We start from the raw sequence: 8,283 nt of genomic DNA, 5'->3' as shown, positions 1-8,283 counted from the left end.
CATCCACTGGAGAGGACTCCTTGGATGTGTTACTGCTGAAATCCCAAGATGAATACAGGAACTTCTCACACAGGTTCCACAATCCCACTGGAAAGACTAAAAGCAAAACTACCCTTCCATCACCCTGTGTGCTCTATGCTGCCATAGAGAGAGCAGCATGAGAAGCTTCCACCTGCTCTGCCCTTTCCCACATTTCCCTGTGTGTCCCTGGAGATGTAACATGGCGCAGAAGCAGCACTAGGGACGACAGTGCTTGTGGGACACACTAGACTCAGGATCCCAGCTCAAGCCTCTCTGCTCCCACCCCAGACCCAGATTATGGACACCCAGCCCCCCTAGGAGGTATGTGGGGAGGTCAGTGCTGCCCTCCAGCCCTCCCAGCTGCTTTTCCAGACACATGAGCTGAAGGTATAAGCTGAACAAGTACAGCTTGTGCAGGGACTCTCCCTCTGAGGGCTTTGCAGCCCTTTTTGGGGTTCAGGCTGTTCTGGAGGGCAGTGCATATGTAGCTTCAAGCCCAAGGGTTTCACTGGAGATGGGTACACTGTTGAAGACAGCATGGAGGCAGCTTGGGCAAAGCAGAGGGCAGTGCAAGCCCTACACTCCTCTCAGTGCTACGTCCATGCCCACCTACCTCCCAGGTTAGCTATTTTTGTTGACAGTGCACACAGTTAGATCCTGTCTTCTCAAGAACTCTGTGTGGTGATCCCCAAACAGACCTCAGATTTTTCTGGCACCAGTTGCAACATTCCTGCTGTGCACACTGAGCTCCGCCTCAGAAATGATCAAAACCTCAGAAAAACAGATTTCTGCTCTCAGGATCCCCAGAGAGCTGCTCTGGTAGTGAACTCACCTTTTTTGTCTACAGCAACTCCCAAAGGAGGCTGTGTTGATCTCTTTCCTAGGAGATGAGCACCTTCTGGAGAGCAGCAGCGCATGCGCTGGCAGCTGGCATGGTGTGATCTGCCCTGACTCACACTGAGTCCTGTTTGCCCCAGGGCTACCAGTTCCAGCCATAAATCCCAGCCTGAGCAAGGATTGCCAGCATGCTTGGCCTGGCCAAAATTCCTGCAGAAAAGCTAATACTAATAAATGAATGTTTGCTGGAAGTGTTGGCACGAGGCAGCAGGATGTTGCTGAGCTCTGCACAGAAACGTACCAGCAGCGTTGTGGTTTCAGATGAAACTCAAGGCATGTGAGTCCTCCGGCCAAGATTCACCACTGGGTTTCAGGATCACCCTCAGCAGCAGGAGCCAGCCACCAGGATGCTGGGCTGGGAGCAGAGCCAGATCCCCAGCACATCCAAGGCCGGATGTGCTCCTGGTTCAGGAGGCAGAGGGGAGCTGGTCTCCCCTGTACACACAATGACAGGGTTCCCCGGCAGCCTGCAGGTCCTGAATTTCCTCTCACTCCCCAAAATGTGGTAGGGAGGCCCTACCCCAGTCCTCTCACACCAAGGACACGGGAGAGGCACATGTGAGTGGCACCTGGCTCACAAGCCACACAATGCAGCCGGGACCTGGGTGGGCAGCCCACGCACCTCCACCACCAGCCTGACTTGCTGCAGTGATTATTGGACCTCAGGCAGCCTCCATGCTGAGTGACCTCTGCTTCCCTGTCAGCAGCCACGGGGAGCTGCAAGCCCAAAGCCTCCTCTAGCTTCTCCATCTCTCATCCTGCACCTCCAAAACTGCAGCTTGTGGATTCAGGGCTGCTGCTTGCTACTGAGCAGGCTGTTTTCTCCAATTTCCACCACCAATGTATTTTTCCCCTTGCAAAACTGCAGACAAGCCACCTCCTATTTCCAGGTGCAATGGATGTGTAGGGGAAATCCCTCCAGTCAGGCAGGGCTCTACTGTCCTCATCACAGGAGGGATGGCAGCTTTGCAGCATCCCATTTCCATGGAGCTGCCTCACAGCAGGAGAGGTGTAGGAGAGGCCTTGAAGAAGTGTTCAGGCTGATAGTTTATCTTGGACCACTCCTAAGCCTGGCAATCCCTCAGCCCTTGGAAGAAAACTCTTTTGGCTGATTTGGACATTAGTGTTCAAGCCCAGCAGCAGACACATGGAAATATTTTCATACTCCAGGGCATGTCTTGCTGGAAGAGGGAGAAAGAGTGGCTGGATTCATGTTCCTGCTTCCAGCACTGCTGGTGACTCGTCCTGTGACTTGGGCCCATACTTTCACAAACCACACCATGTCCAGCTGAGATGGGAAGATAAAGGCGGCCCCACACTGCCAGGCCATGGCTATCAGGCATTTTTATGGCACTTTACATATACAAGTGGCAAAGATTGCAGCCTTAAAAGGGAATTGACACATTTGGCCCCCAGCCTGGCTCTGGGTAGCTGAGGGAACAGCTGCTGCACTGGGGAAATGGTGTAAGCCAAACCAGGAGCACAGGTCTGGAAAAGGCCAATGCTTTTCCCCATGGTGGCTGCACCAGTGACACAGCCCCACACTGGGATGTACACCACATCACTGGGGTGAGCACGGGGTGCCAAATACAATTTTGGATGCTGCTTTGGTTGATGGCTGAGATCTATGTCCATGGCATGGAGAAGAGCAGGGAAAGGAATCCTGCAAGCCCATATGGCTGCGTATCAGCATGCCAGCCATCCTCCTGCCTTGCACAATAGGGACAGGCTTCTCCTATTCTCAGGACCATTCTCAGACCCGTGGCTGTGATGTCCCACCCATTCCATTCCCAGACCCCATGCTCACGCCGAAACTCCCTCCCCATGTGCCGCTCACGCCCTCCCTGTCTCATCCTACCTGCCTCCAACCGTTGGTGCTCCAGGGCAGGGAAAGTATCTCCTGGCTGTGGCAAATTGCTGGTGCTAAACAAATTGCAGCTCCTGCCAAAAATCATCACTGTCGTGGGGCAGGAGCTGGGAGCATTACTCACCCAGGGAATTGGGTTTGCCTGTGCCAAGAAGGGCTGGGGGCAGCGGCTGCCTTGCTCATGCTCTGCTACAGGCCAGTGGTGACATGGCACAGGCCACCAGTCCCCCAGCCACATATTCCAGGAAAAGGCATGTCATTCCCCAAGTTCTCACCAACCTCCAACAAGTACCCAAAAGAGTGAAGGAAAGGCATACCTATATAAATATAAGGTGTGGGGCAGGCATAGGGCAGAGCAATACCTTGCCCTGTAACCATGCAAGGGAGGGATATGAAGTATACTTTGAAGGCAAAAGGGAGAGGAAATGTCCTTGGGATGGGACCACCTGGGCAAGAGGTCCTGGTGCTGTGGCAACAGGAAGAATGTTAACCATCTACAGCCCCAGGCTGTACTGGGAGGGAGCATGGGATTTGGTTGCCAATTATTCCACCTGGCTGAGCCTTTAGCAAAGATAATCCTCTCTGACAAGCTCTAACAGAAATGGCTGGCTCAGCCCTGCACTGTAGGACACCCATTGCACCATGTAGTCCTGCCTTGTGAGCCCTGATCCCACTGGATGGAGGAGAGGCATCTCCCACCCCCTCTGATCTTCCTTTGGTTTGGGGAATGGCCTTGTTGTGGGACAGGGTCTACTGATCCCTGGTATCCTTACAGAGCTAGCTGCCCACCAGCAATACACAGCCCCTCATCCCTTCCCTGTAACACTTTAGGGTCTCCCATCATGCAGAAGGACATGGTTACCCCATGGCAGCATCTCCAGCCCATCGCCAGGGTCTTGCCCTGCATTAACACAAAGCAGGTCAGCACTCCACCAAACCAAGCCTGGCTACTGTGTGTGTTCATAGAATCACAGCATAAGCTGAGCTTGAAGGGGCCCAAAAGGATCATTGAGTCTAGCTCCTGGGCCTGCACACAACCACCCCAAGAGTCACACCACGTGCCCAAGAGCATTGTCCAATCCTGTTCTGAACTCTGTCAAGCTTGGTGCTGCAACCACCTTCCTGGGGAGCCTGTTCCAGTGCCCAGCCACCCTCTGAGTAAAGAACCTTTTTCTGATATCCAACCTAAACCACCCTTGACACAACTTAAGGTCACTCCCTCAGGTCCTGTCACTGGTCACAGAGCAGAGATCAGTGCCTGTCCCTCCTCTCCCCCTCATGAGGAAGTTGTAACTACAATGAGGTCTGCCCTCGGTCTCCTCCAGGCTGAACAGACCAGGTAACCTCAGCTGCTCCTCACATGGCTTCCTCTCAAGACCCTTCATCATGCTTGCTGCCCTCTTTTGGATGCTCTCTAGTAGCTTTATATCCTTCTTTTATTGTGGCACCCAAAACTTCACCCCAGTGCAGAGCAGAGCAGGACAATTTGCTCCCTTGCCCAGCTGGCCTGATGTGCCCAGGACAGGGATGTCCCTTCTGGCCGCCAGGGCACTGCTGACTCATCAGCTTCTCATCAATCAGGACCCCCAGGGTCCCTTTCCCTGGCACTGCCTTCCGCCCCTCATTCCCCTGTCTGTCTGTCCCGTGTCCCAGCCCTGTATCCAGGGTTGTCTGGTGGTGCAGAATCCAGCATTTTCCCTTGTTGAACTCCATGGGGCAGGTGATTGTCCAGCCCTCTAATTTGTCGAGGTCTCTCTCAGGGCCTCCCTGCCTTAGGGGGAGTCAACAGCTGCTCCCAGTTTTGTATCACCTGTGAACTTGCTCGAGTTCTGCATCCAGGTAATTTATGATGATGTTGAAGAGCAGAGTGCCAGGGATGGAATCTAAGGAACCCCACTCATTCCTAGGACTAGACAAGTCACCAGTCTGGTGTCACTCCAGCCACTGCAACCCTTTGTGCTTGACCTGTGAGCCAGCTAATCTCCCATCCTATGATATCTTTATCCAGCTGTGGAATGGACACTTTGTCCAGAAGGATACAGTGAGATACAGTATTGAAAGATTTACTGAAATCCTGGAAGCTGGCTTCCTGAACAGGCTTCCCTTGACAACTAGGCAGGGAAGAGACAGAACATGACAACTTAAAGCCTAGTGGGGCCACCACTGTAGTTTGCCTCCCAGACACTCTGATCCTCAGTATTTTAATATGCATGAAACAATGGGATGTAGCCAAAAAGGAGAGACTCAAGGCTAATAAATCAATACAGTACCAGGTTCCTGCCATGCCCTTTTCTGGCACCTCCCTTAGACTTCCCATGCATATCCAGGAGCAACATTAACAGGAGCAGTCTGTCTGGCACCTTCAGCAGCGCAGGAGCCACCAGCACAAGGCACAAGTGTTTCCCTGCAGGCTCACTGCCAACACAAGCTCTCGGCACCTCCATTTGTGACAGTAAATGAAACCCTGGGGGACAGATTCCCCCTTTCTTGCTCTCTGGTGGGAAGAGGCAGAGTTTGCAGAGCCTGGTCATGATGCTCAGCAAGAAAGTGGAATAATGGGGAAATCCTTGATGCACCCCCAGTTCATTCCTCTGCCAGATCCCACCATGCATCACCAGCTACCCAGCACCTCCCCGCTGTGCTTCTGGCCAATGTTTCTGTTTCTCCTGGTGGCTGCTAAGCCTCTAGCACTTGAGTCTAGTGCAAAGGCTTCAGAGCACCAGAGAAAACATCTTCGTGATAGCTCGTATGGTCTGAGCAGCTTGCAGTTTCATTCTGCTCCCCCTCACATAGCCCTGAAATGCTAGCAACCAGCATTGCTTCTCCCACTACCCCGTGTCCCAGTCCCAGCCTCTTTCCAGACTGCATTTCTCCCATTTTGCTATTCCCCCACCCAACATCTTGATTTCCCCTTCCCTGTGGTGCACCCTGCACTTACTAAATGCCATCCTCACCCCTTAGTGGCATCACTCTGCCTTTCTGAGGAGACCACAAGCACTAAAAGCTGCCACCTGCCAGAGCTGCTTTGCTGGGAACCAGTCCTTCCCAAGAGCTGCTGCCTTGACTGGGAATAATCACTTCAGGTCCAGAACATTTGTCTGATAACAAAAACCCCAGCCAAAAAGTCATTGCCCAGCCTAGAACAATGGTCATTGCAGGAACAGCAAACTAGGGCAGATTATTCCCTTTCTGTGCCAAAAAAAAAGCCCAGACAATCACTCCTTCCCTAGCCAGCTGTGGAAATTTAACCTAAGGGCTTTAAAAAATTACTAGTAATTGTGGGTGCCTGAGCAAGATGCTTCTTTAAAAGGCCTTTATTTCCAGGACACCTGTGCTTCTTGCTTTCAAGGGGTCAGCCTCACACCAGACAGCCTCACAGAGACCCCAAACAGCCTCTGAAAAGATCTCAGCAGCCCCAAAGAATGAACATCAAAGTCTGAACAATTCAGTAAGCAAGAAAACCTCACAGCACTCAACCTGCTGTGGTCATCCCATCATCTGAGCTTGTTTTATCAACCTGTTTCCCCTGCTCCCTTTCATAAATCTTGTTATGGTCACTCAAAGCTGTCAAGGGCACCTGGCAAGCAGGAGTCTGATGGCACAAGAAAGGCTCCATCCCCCTCCTCCCTGAGCCTCCCAACAACTGCTGTCTGCCACGTCCTTGCATCCTTGCAAAGCATGAGCTGATCCTTTTAGGAGAAAGCTGCCCAAAGAGTGGCTCAGGTAAAGGCCCATGGGGACCCAGCAGCATTTGGAAAGCCCTGCTAGAAAGCAGAAAGCATGCATAAAGCATGCACCACTTGACCCCTGTCTTGGCTGGCTCCATCCATACACTAAGTATACGAATATCATCACGCCAGCCCAGTCTTGCATTTGGCCTGTTTGCACTCGCCCCCCACACACAGAGGACCCCCACAAGGAGCTTCTGAGATAGCTTTGCAAAACCTACACATCAAAGGCAGCACTGCTGCTGCCTCAGCTCTCCCTTTGCCCTCGTCCCAGCTCTTGCAACATAACATGGCATGGGCTCCCCAGGGCAGCTCTGTGTTTGTGCAGCTCTTGTTTATGGCTGGGACCACAGCTAATCAAACAAGCAAGTGCCCACTCACTGCTCTGGAAGTGGAAGCCCAGCTTGGTTTTCAAACAAGAGTGCTCTGAATAACCCAGGCCCTACCCCAGCTTTCACAATAGGAATTAGTCACAGTGCTCCAACAGGAGCAGTAAATCCGGCAACAGCAGATGAAGTTACAGCAGAGACCTCGCTTGTCCTCTCCTGTGTACCTGAGACACCCCTTTCCTACAGATTCTGCCTTTCCAGACCCCTTGGAGGTGCAGGTACCCTCTGCTCCTGAGAAAGGTGTTTTGGATTTTGCTTTAGGTAAACTGCTGCTCAAGAAGTCAGAGCACAGCAATATCCAGACCTTAAGAGCAACCAGGAGATGTGCAGAGGAGGCCACCAAATTTATTAAAGGGATGGAGCACAACTCCTATGAGGAAGAACTAAGAGATTTGGATTTGGTCAGCCTGGAAAAAAAAGACTTCAGGGTGACCTAACTGTGGCCTTCCAGTACCTGAAGGGAGCCTACAAGGAAGATGGAGAGGAACTTTTTACAAGACACATAGTGACAGGACAAGGGGGAATGGCTTCAAACTGAAAGAGAATAATTTTAGACTAGGTATTAGGGCAAAATTCTTCCTAGTGAGGATGATAAATATTTGGACATTGGGAGATTTAAGGCAATGCAGAGTTATCCTTCCCCTGAAAGAGGAGCCTGTGGATCACCTACAGCTTCGGCAACAAGAGTACTGCAAGCAAAGCTGGGATAATTTGTTATCTGGGTAGCTTTTGCTGACACAGGTGTATCCCTTCCAGGTGATGTATCCAGGGGTAGCAGTGGTCAATACGGTGAGTCTTAGGTGAATTCATGACAAGATCTTTGCTGAGGTACCCATGTTTGTCACCTAAACTGGGCTAACATCTGGCTTCTGAGCACAGTGGCACCACCTTATGAAACACCAGCAGGTTAGGACTTGTACAAGGGTTTGCTTATGAGTTTAATTTATCATCATTTTATTGGGACCAACTGAAGATTTGCCTGGATGTTTCCTGTCCCTTTACTGCACGCTGCAAATGGAGGGTGGAGGAGCAGTTTTATGCCTTTTTAAAGGCAAGAAGGAAAAAGTAGAAATACAATACCTGACATGTAAAAGAAGCAGATAAAAGCAGAGCTGGGCTGGGGAGGACAGGGCAGAGGAGATTACAACTTTGTTCAGCTGAAAAGGCAGAAGCCATCACCTCATAAAAATATATCCAGGCAGGGAATAAGCAATAGAGGGGCCCCATCCCATGACAGCCCCAGAGAAGGACAAGCACGACCATCAAGCCTGGCTGGTGAAGAAGGTAGCTGGAGCAGCTCTGCTGCCCTGGAAGCTAATGCAGGCTCTGGCACATGCCTGTGACCCGGCGAAAGGCAGATATATGCAGTGGGGAGAATGTT

The sequence above is a fragment of the Haemorhous mexicanus genome, chromosome Z, assembly GCF_027477595.1.
Source record: "Haemorhous mexicanus isolate bHaeMex1 chromosome Z, bHaeMex1.pri, whole genome shotgun sequence".
In the NCBI taxonomy this organism is placed as follows: Eukaryota; Metazoa; Chordata; class Aves; order Passeriformes; family Fringillidae; genus Haemorhous; species Haemorhous mexicanus.
This window is presented reverse-complemented; position numbering follows the sequence as displayed.